Here is a 12,104-nt window from a genome sequence, read left to right as displayed (position 1 = left end):
TATATATATATATATATATACACACATATATATATATATATATATATATATATATATATATATATATATACACACACACACACACACACACACACACACACACACATATATATATATATAGACAGATAGATATTCCAGACATATGACGTATATATACGTCATGGTCGGGAGGTACTTCCCGACCGTTGACGTATATATACGTCATGGCTTTGAACTGTCACCGCGTCTATAGACGCGGTGACAGTTTGGAGATGTCTGCTGTCCCTGACAGCAGACATCCCCCCTCGCCGCCGATCGCTGCGATTGGCTGTTCAAATGTGAACAGCCAATTGCAGCGTTTTCTGTGTCACCGGCGGCTAAGCCGCTCGGTAACACAGTGATCGGTGGTGATCGGTGCTGTTAAGTACAGCACCGATCACCACCGATCGCCAGCCCCCCCCCCCCCTCCCACCCGGCAGCCCCCCCTCCTCCCACCCACCCGGCAGCCGAAGCGCCAGCACCCCTCCCACCCCCCACCAGCCGCAGCGCCAGCCCCCCTCCCCCACCATTCATTCCACCACCAAATATCACTCCTTCCCTTCTGAGTCCTGCCATGCACCCAACTGGTATTTTTTGGTCACATATGAGGCATTGCCGTACTCGGGAGAAATTGGGGCACAGATTTTGGGGTGCTTTATCTCCTTCATTCCTTGTGAAAATGAAAACTTTTGAGCCAGATCTGCATTTTTGTGTAAAAAAATGTAATTTTTCATTTGCACAGCCCAGTTGTATCAAAATTGGTGAAACCCCTGGGGGTTTGAAATGTACACTATACCCCTAGATGAATTCCCTGAAGGGTGTAGTTTGCAAAATGGGGTCACTTGTGGGGGGGTTCCACTGTATGGGTGCTTCAGGGGTCTTGCTAATGCGACATAGCACCCACCATTCATTCCACCACCAAAAATCACTCCTTCCCTTCTGAGTCCTGCCATGCACCCAACTGGTATTTTTTGGTCACATATGAGGCATTGCCATACTCGGGAGAAATTGGGGCACAGATTTTGGGGTGCTTTTTTTCCTTCATACCTTATGAAAATGAAAAATTTTGAGCCAGAACTGCATTTTTGTGTAAAAAAATGTAATTTTTCATTTGCACAGCCCAGTTGTATCAAAATTGGTGAAACCCCTGGGGGGTTGAAATGTACACTATACCCCTAGATGAATTCCCTGAGGGGGGTAGTTTGCAAAATGGGGTCACTTGTGGGGGGCTTCCACTGTATTGGTGCTTTGGGGGTCTTGCTAATGCGACATAGCACCCACCAAAATTCCACCAGAATCTGAGCTGCAAAATCCAAAAATCACTCCTTCCCTTCTGAGTCCTGCCATGCACCCAACTGGTATTTTTTGGTCACATGTGAGGCATTGCCGTACTCGGGAGAAATTGGGGCACAGATTTTGGGGTGCTTTGTCTCCTTCATTCCTTGTGAAAATGAAAAATTTTGAGCCAGAACTGCATTTTTGTGTAAAAAATGTAATTTTTCATTTTCACTGCCCAGTTGTACCACAATTGGTGAAACCCCTGGGGGTTTGAAATGTACACTATACCCCTAGATGAATTCCCTGAGGGGTGTAGTTTGCAAAATGGGGTCACTTGTGGGGGGGTTCCTAACTTTTAGCATCTTATGGTGCCTAAAAACCTACATGGTGCCTAAAAAATAATCTCATAAAAAGGAGGCTCCAAAATCAAGTAGGTGCTCCTTCTATTATGAAGCCTGTGGTTTGGTCAACGTGCACACTAGGGCCACATATAGGATATTTATGAAAACAAAAGAATTGGGGGAATCAATTTTTAGTCACATTTCTCTCGTAAAATCTACTGTGTTCCTTAGAAAAATGTATTAAAATTGAAAATCTGCAAAAAAAATGAAATTTTGAAATTTCACCTACACTTTGTTTTAATTCCTGTGAAACACCTAAAGGGTTAACAAACTTCCAAAATGCTGTTTTGAATACTGTGAGGGGTGCAGTTTTTGAAATGGCATCATTTATGGGGGTGTCTCACATACAAGTACCTCAAAGTCACATCAGAACTGAACTGGTCCCTAAAAAAATCAGTGTTTGAAATTTTCTTGAAAATTTGAGAATTTGCTATTCATATTGTAAGCCTCCTAGTGTCCAAAAAAATTAAAAGGAAGTTGAAATAATGATGGAAACATAAAGTAGACATATGGTCTATGTTAGTTATTAACTATTTTGAGTGGTATGATTATTTGTCTCACAAGCAGAAAATTTAACATTTTGCAAATTGCTAAATTTTCCATTTTCCGACATTTTGGTATTTTTCACAAAAAAACACAGACTGTATCGACGAAAATTTACCACTAACTTGAAGTACAATGTGTCACAAAAAAACAATCTCAAAATCACTGGGATAAGTAAAAGCAAAAAAAAGTTATCCCCACTTAAGTGAGACATGTCAGATTTGAAAAAAAGGGCTCTGTCAGGAAGGCAAAAACATGCTGTGTCAGGAAGGGGTTAAAACTAAACCACCGACTTAAATAAAAATAATGTATACCAACTGTATCAATAGGATTTTATCGGATTTGTGATTTTCAGTACAGAACAGCTCCCAAATTTAGCAATAGATGCAGCAATAGTATAAAAGCAGCATGCAGTACAAATGCAAGTTATTAAGGTAGCCACACATTTGGTAAGATATTTTAAACACCATTTCCATCCAATAGGAACGACATAATGTTTAAGAACTGTCCGTGTGTATAACTATGCAATGCTCGCACCCGTGGTTTGTAGTCATGGTTGCAGAAAGATTATGACCTGTTCTACACATCATTTTGTGTGTAGGTATGATGAACCATGTCATGGCTGACAAACAATTTGGCACCATTTTGCCTGCCCGCTCCCCTCCTCCATTTTCCCCAAGTCTTTATGATGAGTTGTGCGTTTTTTTGGTACCAAAAAAAAAAAATTAACTATTTGCTGTGGCAAATGTATCATTTCTACAATACTTTCATGTGTATACACAATATCATTTGTCTGGGATTGTTCAGAAGTTCAAGGGAAATCATTAACAAGATCATATTGTTGACAACATCGTTCATGTATGGCAACCTTAAGATATTGCAATAAAAAGAGATCATCAGCTAACTGCTACCTCACTTCTCAGCCGTCTTAAGGTTTATCACAATTGTTACCACCCGTCCCCGAATCCATGCACGTATGCTAGTGGTATTCAATTGTTCTAGCAGCAGATGCGCTAACATCATTTCAGGTCTCAAAAAGTCACCTGTTTGAGCGCTTAAACAGGATTTTTTGCATCACACCCATTAGTTTGGACTGTTTTAGCAGCTAACCCCAACTATAATGGGAATGATAAAAATGATCAAATAAAAAATTATAAATATTCAACAAACCTTAAGAATTCGTATTGAATATCATGGCACCACAAGATTCTTCTTTCGCTCAAATGTATCAATTTAAAAATAACCCCGCTTAGCTGATCTTGTTAAATACTGTCCCCACATAAAAACTATGGCTACAGTTGATGCGAAGGCTGGCAGTCAAAAAGCACAAAATATCTAAGCCGGTATACTTCATTCTGCCCTAAAATATGCAGAAACAGACAATTACACATATTTTAAATGGCATAACTGACGATAAATAGGCCAATAAAAGAGTTACATGAAGCATAATTGACTCATTCTATAAATCAACACTGCTTTCAAAGTACTATGCCAGTAATGAACAGTTACCGCAACTGACACAATTAAATATGTAAATAGGAATAAGCCGTTCTTGTTAAATTATGTTCTTTGATTTTGTTATGGGAAAGAATGGCTAATTTAACAGGGGGATGAGTCAATTGTTCACCTGGCTGCCACTAAAACATTTTCCACCCATTTCATTTAAAATTTCAGCCAAAAAGTATTACTCTATAATGGGGCCTACACATGCAGCGGCCCTGCTGAGAGTTTTGAATGATGCTAGATCGCTCAGCAAGAACGTTCAGCACACAGCGGTGTGCCACCACTGTGTGCTCAGCGATCAGTCAGGGCCAGTGTTCTCTGGTAAGAACACTGGCCCTGACCCCAGCAATTAACTTGATATCACTATGCCCCTACACATGGAGCAATGTGGGGGCATTTTTTGAGTGATGAAGTGAGATCGCTCATGAAATGGCCTGACATCGCTACGTGTGTATGCCCCATAAGAACCCTGTTAGTTGCATGTGCCTTGTATTCATTCACCAGTGCAACTTTCATGTATATCTGACCAGATCATAATCTGATTGACAAAAGGTGTCATTACACTATGTATACTAGTGTTCATTCTAGCAGCCGCCATATTTGAAAACCCATGCAGTTCCTCTTCACTGCTTGGGGTGTTGCTGTCTGCTGTGGTGTTTCTAGCACTGGTCTGGTTTGCATATCAGTGCTGATATACAGACTACACTGTGCTAGAAGCACTACAGCAAACAGCGACACCCCAGGCAGGGAAGAGGGTTTTCAAATATGGCGGGTGCTAGAATGAACACTATACATTAGAACAACAGGATTTGATAAGATATTGTACACAATTTCTCTTTATACTAGGGCGATTTACATGCATTTTGGTCACTTTTTATGCGATTGCAAAGAATATTCACATGAAAAGTGTCCATATTGCATGTGACTGACAGCAGGTCAGATGTGATGCACAGTCCCAGGCACATCGTTTTGGAACCTGCAAGTTGCACCAGCAGCAGCAGAAGCAATCTGCTAGTCTGCTTTGAGCTGGGCAGGCTTGGATTTCCTGTGATATATCGCATGCAAAAGGACCACATGCAATCGTGCAGTCAAGGGCAGATCGTGGGTGACTTCTCTGAGATGACACCTAGAGTATGCCCAGCTTTATGTACACACTATACGATATCTTATGTTGCATAATTCACACTATACCAGTGGTTCCCAAACTGTGTGCCGTGGCTACTTGGGACACTTGCAGGGGTGCCCCAGGTTGGTGGTCCAGGACCAATTCAAATTATCTATGGATAATTATTATGGGCAAAACCAGTGCTGGTGACTGCCAATCATAAAATGTGTACAAGCAGAAGCAAATCCTGCCCTTTACCACATAATTGACCATAAAAATATAAACCCAACCTACTTGATTATTATTATTTTTTTTTGGGGGGGGGGGGTGCTGTGAAAAAAATTCTGATTCTCGAAGGCAGTGGTTCTCAACATTGGTCCTCAAGGACCCCCAATAGTGCCCTCATTATACCCAGACACATTTAAATGACCACAGGTGGAGCGAATTATTTCACCTGTTATTCTGTGTGGAGACCTGGAAAACATGCACTGTTGGGGGTCCTTGAGGACCGAGGTTGAGAACCACTGCTCTAAGGTGCCGTGTTTAAAGAAAAAGAAAAAAAAGGAAGGTTTGGGAACTCCTGCACTATACAATATGTGCAGAGCAACCCCCAATATCTCATCATCAAGACTGCATGCAGGACTTTCAGACGACGTCTTATAAGATGCACGGGAGTGCACATGTTATGACAAATCATGTGTAAACATTATACTATATTGTACTGAACTAAACCGTTACAATCATGTACAATATTGCATAATGTGTATGGGTCCTTAGATAAAGCAATTCAATTGTTGCTCCCGTTGGGTGTGCAAGCAGCCAGGGAAACACAATTCAGATCGAAGCCTCTTGAGCTGCAAACTGAAATGTGCAAAATAGAGGTGGTAGGGAAACATTTTAGTTTTAAAATGAAAATGCCAGGACACTGTGCAGAAAGAAACCCCCATCTCCAATGTCAAATTAGAGAATTGGAAGTTACCTAAATAGCTTAATTAGTCCAATAATTAGTTTACCACAAATGATAACTGTACTTTTATTATTAAATTTGGGGTGCATAAAGTCACAAATAGTTGATTTGGAGGCCCAATAGAAAACCAAAAACAACTATTTGTTTCTTTATGCACCCCAAGTTGAATGAGTGCTTTTTTATTTTTCCAAATGTTGAGAGGTAAATTTACTAGGATGGGATGTTGGCCATAGCAACCAATCAGATTCTAGTATCTTCTAAATCAGGCTTGTCCAAACTGCAACCCTCCAGCTGTTGTGAAACTACATATCCCAGCATGCCTTGCCATAGTTTTAGCATTCCCTAATAGCAAAACTGTGGCAAGGCATGATGGGCCTTGTAGTTTCACAACAGCTGGAGGGCCATAGTTTGGACATGCCTGTTCTAGATGGTGCAAAAAAGCAGTAGATTTATTTCATACATTTACAGTTTTCCGTTGCGCTTTATAATAGGAATCAGTGATAAAACAAACTGGGTAGTGACAAACAGACACAGGTATATATTCAATTAGGGCCGTATTTGGCCGTGTTTACATCAAAAGCAGGTGGATCTGCGGCTACTCCGCCAAGCCACCTGGTTTCTGATAGGACGTAGCATTCTGAACTCTCGGAAAAAAAGCAGCTAGCATTGAATAGATCGGAACCCCTTCCAACCTGAAACAGTCAGAAACTGCAGACAAGACGACTAATTGAATATACCCCATAGAGGTAAGAGGTAGAAGTAGATTCAGATTGGTTGCCCGCTTTTTGTGCTGACAGGAGGTATTTCATGCCCTACCATCCACTAGGGGGTGCAACATAATAGTGTGCCAAGCACATCAAATCACTGTGCCCGAACGCAAGCCATGTGAGGGCACACAGTGCACTGATGTCGACATTAGGGACAAAAAAAATCAAAGTTAAAAACCCATGTCGACCTAATGACCGTGTCAACCTAAGGCCTCTCAACCTTCCTATGGTCGACCTAATGAGCCCAGCCCCTCCAGAACTGAACACAATATTCCAGATGAGGCCGTACCAATGACCTATACAGTGGCATTATTGCCTTTTCCCCCTGCTACCGATTCTTGTGCCTATGCCACCATCTGACTTGCCTTTTGCATTTCTTCTCTACCTATCATCACAAGTCAGCCATAAGCTTTACCCTTCTCTTACTTAGACCATCTTTGATGGCACCAAATCCTGCGATTTTCTGCCTCGCTGATACTTAATTTAGTGTCCTCTATTATAATGGTGCATACACATGGGGAGATTTAAGTGATTTGACTAGATCGCTTAGCAATGAAGCATGGATCGATCCAAGTGTACACCCTATAGCATTGGCAATGCGCGGACCCGCATGTCGCCATCACCTGCAGAGAATAGACAGTGTATACACTATCCTGCTTAGATTGCAGTGTTTTGTCTAGAAGCAAAGGAAAAACACTGCTCAGCACAGATCGCACATCACAGGTGCAGCAATGTGTGCTCAGGTAGCTGGCTCAGCATCATGTACCCATCGCCCCAGTGGAAGTGTCTTAAGTCACGGTTTTACTTATTTGTTTATGTACTCTGTAATTGGGCACTGCAGATCCTTTGTGGCGACATATAAATAAAGGATAATAAATAACAACATCCCTATAAGTTATGGATTTTCAAATAATGCTTTCATTTTGGGCTTACAGTTTGCAACATAATGAAAGTATTTAGTTTATCTATTAGTTTATTATTAAGATAATTTGAATACTTAATAAATTATTTATCGCTTTAGAAACACGCTGGGTGAGATTTAATAGGATGAGAGAAAGTGAGAGATTTGGTAAGAAATCTCCATTTTTTTTTAAAGGGGCAATCATTTACACTGCTAAACCAGATTGATTTTGCAGTGTAAATGATTGTCACTTTAAAAAAACTGGATATTTCTTACCAAATCTCTCACTTTCTGAATCTCTCATCCTATGAAATCTCACCCTAAGTTTGCTTTAGACATTTAATATTGTGCACACCTCCACCACTGAAGGTCAACATGGCCTAGGTTGACATCTGAAACAGGTCGACATGGATGGAATGTCGACAAACATTAGGTCAACAGTCAAAAGTTCGACATTGGTTTTTTATTTTTTTATACTGAATGCCGACAGTCATCATGGAGACCGTCAAAGTGCACCGCTGTGCTCGCCATGCTTCAGGCGCTGTGCCTCACTACCCTTGGCACACTGTTCTCCCTCCGCACCCTAGTGGATGGCAGGGCATGAAATACCGCCTGTCGGCACATTTCAGCTTGAGAAAAAAAAAAAAAGTGAAAAAACCATGTCAACTTATTGACCTAATGCTTGTGTCAACTTTAGGCATGTCAACCTATTTCAGGTGTCGACCTTACGGCCGTATACAATCACAAACTCATCCTCCAGCTGTGAATACTAGCCCCTGCAATATTGTACCAGTTTCAGTTCAGTCAGACGGAACTTTTGCAATCATCGTTATGCACAAATGTAACAATATCTATGCAGAACCACCTGTGTGCATGAGTATGGTTTTCCTTCCAATTGCAATGCATTGCAAACAAATAAAATACGGTACTTATATGTTAGTTGGGCACCCACTAAGCTATTTGCTTCATTTTACGCATCCCCTCGTGGGGCTCGCTAAGCTCGCCACACTATACAAAATCAGCTCCACGCGGACATGGATAGTGAGGGTATGAGCCTACTAACTATAGTGGGCGCCCAACTAACATATAAGTACCTAATAAATGGATAAAAATTACTTTAAAAAAAGTGTATTTCTGAGGAAAGGTGTAATTGTATCCTGCTATGAGAGGACTACTGCGCACATTAGGATTTGTGCCATAATCAGGGACACCCTTCAATTTTCGTAAGCTTCCTGCCCTCCTACATCTATGTCGGTTTGTTTCTACCCAGTTTGTTTTATTACCGTTGTTTCCAATTGTAAAGTGCAACAGAATATGCTGCGCTATATAAGAAACTAAGTAAATAAATAAAGCAGCAAAACACAGACAATTGTAGGCGAGAGCTGGGCTAAAGAAACCAACAAAACTAGTCAATGACATATCAGATGCCACAAACCCTAACCAAACAGGTTCCGTTATTATTTTGTTTTAAACAGACACCACACGATGCCAATTTGAGCATTTACACATAAAATGTCACCAATGTTTTAGCTTTATCAACCACAGCGAATGACAGTTGTAGATGGCTATCCGCATAACTAAAAGACAATCAACATGTGGGCATCTGTGGATGTCACAGTATTTTAGCAACAGAACTCACCTATTGCAAGTGCCAATTAGCTAAATTTGTTACTACATTCAAATGTTCAACCATTTCCAAGTCATACTGTATCTTAATTTATATTAATCTTAACTACTATACAAAAAAATGCAGATATTTAAACATTGAAGCTTAGCCAAGACTAATTATATATTTGTTTTACATCATTTGTTACCCACAAAGTAAATATGAGTAGTAGAAGTTAATTTCCTCAGTAGTGGTGACCTTATGGTAACCCTAAACAAGGTTACCCCAGGTCACAGGACCCATAAATATAAACCACAAATCATATATATAGGCTAGGGGAAAACTGTCCACTAATAGGTACATTAAAGATGGTAATGTTACATTATAAGAAGCACACTTGTGAATACAACATACTGTCTATAAATAATGTCAAAGATCACTGGAACAATGCAAGAACAAAGGAAAGAAGTCTTCAATTAAGGACGCATACAATTCATTATACTGAAACATTGCTATTAATTGAGGGGGTATAGAACGGGTTAAATGCAGACATTAAACGGAGAGCACACTTTTAATAAGAGATACTGAGAAGTATACGACCCCGTTAAGGCGACAAAGGATGTAAGGAGACAGAAGTGTGTACACTGTGGGCACAGGGATAGCACTTGCATCTGCCTGAGTGACACTGTTGCTGGGATGCTGGCTGAGCACTGAGAGATCATGTTAGGAACATACAAGGTGTGCACAGGACACATGCCCGGGACCTATGGATGCTGCATGCACTGTATACAATAGGCTGCATAGCATGTACGCTCTAGCCATTTGTTATGGCTCTGGGCCCCAGGCCCCGGGCTGCTCCCTCCTCCCAACCCGTCTTAAAGGCGCAGGGAGACAGCAGGTCGGCCGGACAGGCATACCCTGTCTCCCAGGCCTTCGGTGCAGGCAAGCGGCAGTGAAGATGTCGGCAGCTGGCTTGCATTAACCCCGCCGCTGCCAGTCTTCCCGGCCCTTAAGGCGGCCAGGCCTGCTCCCCCACCCCCGGTGCCTCACCAGCCGGCCAGACGGATCACACGAGGTGGTGACGCGGCTCTACTCACCGGATCTATATTTCTTATTTAACGGTTCCCCTTTAAGCGGTGGTGGCGGGCGCCCTCCCCTGTGATTCCTCTGCTCCTCCTCCCTCCCCCTCACTTACCGGCTCTCCATCCGCCTCCCTCCGCAGCCTCCGTCCCGCACACCCACAATGCACCGCGCGGCCCGAGCCCTGCACACACACGCACACACTCACTCATGCTTTTATTATAGCACCCAGAAGCAGCGACAGCAGCATGTGCACGGGGTGGGATGGGGCGCTGCTGGCGTGTTTCCATTGTACACAGCAGCACCCCCCTCATACTGTACGTGCCACAGCCACCAGGCATCACCACCTGAGCCTCACAGCTATTAAATGTTCTTTCATTTACAAGGATATTGCCATATTTCAAATAAAGTCCCTGCTACTCAGTACTAGCTATTGGTATCGTACACCACTGGTTCTGTCTGCGTTATGTTATATTTATATATATACATACACACATGCATACATAATTATTCCTCTATAACAGGGGTCAGGGAACTTTTTTATCTTTTACCCCAAAATATATTTAGATACGCTGACATTACCCACTTCATTTGAATGGAAGGAAATCATATAATTGTAATACACACTGTACCCCCAGAAACTGATAATATATCCTGCTGGTATGGTACACAGTACAAGATTTGTACCACACACAGTAATGCATGGTAATCATCATCATCATCATCATCAATGGCTGCCAAGCTGTGTGTTGGATAGCCATTGATAATAGGGTTACCACCTTTGTGTTGAGAGATTCCTGGACAGTGGCCCGCCCCTTGACACACCCACTGCCCCGCCCCCTGCCCCTTCACCCACCTTATGTGTTTTTTTTTTTACCTTTGTGAACTCATTCTTGAGTGTGCACACCATAATGCTAGTTACATGTTACATCACACACAGTAATGCCCATTACACGTTATGCCACACCGTGATGCCCATTACACATTATGCCCATTACTCGTTATGCAAGGATTTATTTCTAAAGTAGGGATAACATGGACAGTGCGCACCGAAGACACGCGGCCAAAAAATTCACTGTAATGCCGATTACATGTCACACACCCATTACATAGTATACCACATGCTATAATGCCCATTACACATTATGCCATACACTATAATGCCCATTATATAAAGTCTATTACATATAAGTGCTGCTGTGCTTACCTACAGTCCATTGCTACGGGTTTAGTTCTTGATCCAAGGGTTTCATATTTCAAGGTTGATGTCAGGGATTGCAAGCTCTGTGCCAGGGGGGTTCGTTCACTATGCCAGGGGTTACATGCTCTGCCAGGGGTTACATGCTCCTCCAGGCAGAGGGAGCAGTGAGGCAAGGCAGGGGGAGCGGTGAGGCCAGGCAGGGGGAGCAGTGAGGCCAGGCATGGTTGAGCAGCAAGGCCAGGCAGGGGGAGTGGTGAGGCTGGCAGCCAGGCAGAGAACTGAAGAAACTATCAGCGGCAGCGCAGCCCACCCCAGCGGCTGTATCCTATAGCTGTCAGAGCATGTCTGCGCTATTTGAAATCTCGCATCAGCTCACATGGTCCGGCACTGGCAGCCAATCAGGAGCTGCCTCGAGATTTAAAATAGCCGCAGACCTGCAGTGCTCTGTGATGTTGTCGGGGCAGCGGCTATTATCGCTGCCTGCCGGAGCTTGGTCCCTGGCGACAGCAACGAGTAAGCGTGGCTGCCAGACTCTTCCTCCCTGCTCTGCGCCCGGACAATGTATAGCCCGGGAACGCCACCCGTCCAAACTCCGGAGTAATTCTGGATGGGTGGTAACCCTAAGGAAGTCACTGTAAATCACAGTGTAGCCAGCGCTGCTCACAGACTGGCTCACTGCAGTGTCAGATTAATAATCTTCACAGGGCTATATCAAGGCTGGTGGGGGCCCAGGG

At 42.8% G+C, this 12,104-nt stretch overlaps 1 protein-coding gene across 4 annotated transcripts in view; it reads right to left on the bottom strand.

Moving 5' to 3' along the window:
• The window catches only part of SEPHS1 (selenophosphate synthetase 1), a 106,638-nt gene extending 96,244 nt beyond the window's left edge, over window positions 1-10,394 (bottom strand). Inside the window, exon 1 of one of the 4 annotated variants that reach the window (XM_083183119.1) lies at window positions 10,285-10,394. The gene's annotated coding sequence lies outside the window, so the exon portion shown is untranslated. The other 3 variants (XM_083183118.1, XM_083183120.1, XM_083183121.1) reach the window with 3 other exon arrangements.
• Window positions 10,395-12,104: the final 1,710 nt, after the last annotated feature.

The sequence above is a fragment of the Crinia signifera genome, chromosome 4 (assembly GCF_055691185.1).
Source record: "Crinia signifera chromosome 4, ASM5569118v1, whole genome shotgun sequence".
Taxonomy (NCBI): Eukaryota; Metazoa; Chordata; class Amphibia; order Anura; family Myobatrachidae; genus Crinia; species Crinia signifera.
This window is presented reverse-complemented; position numbering and strand designations above follow the sequence as displayed.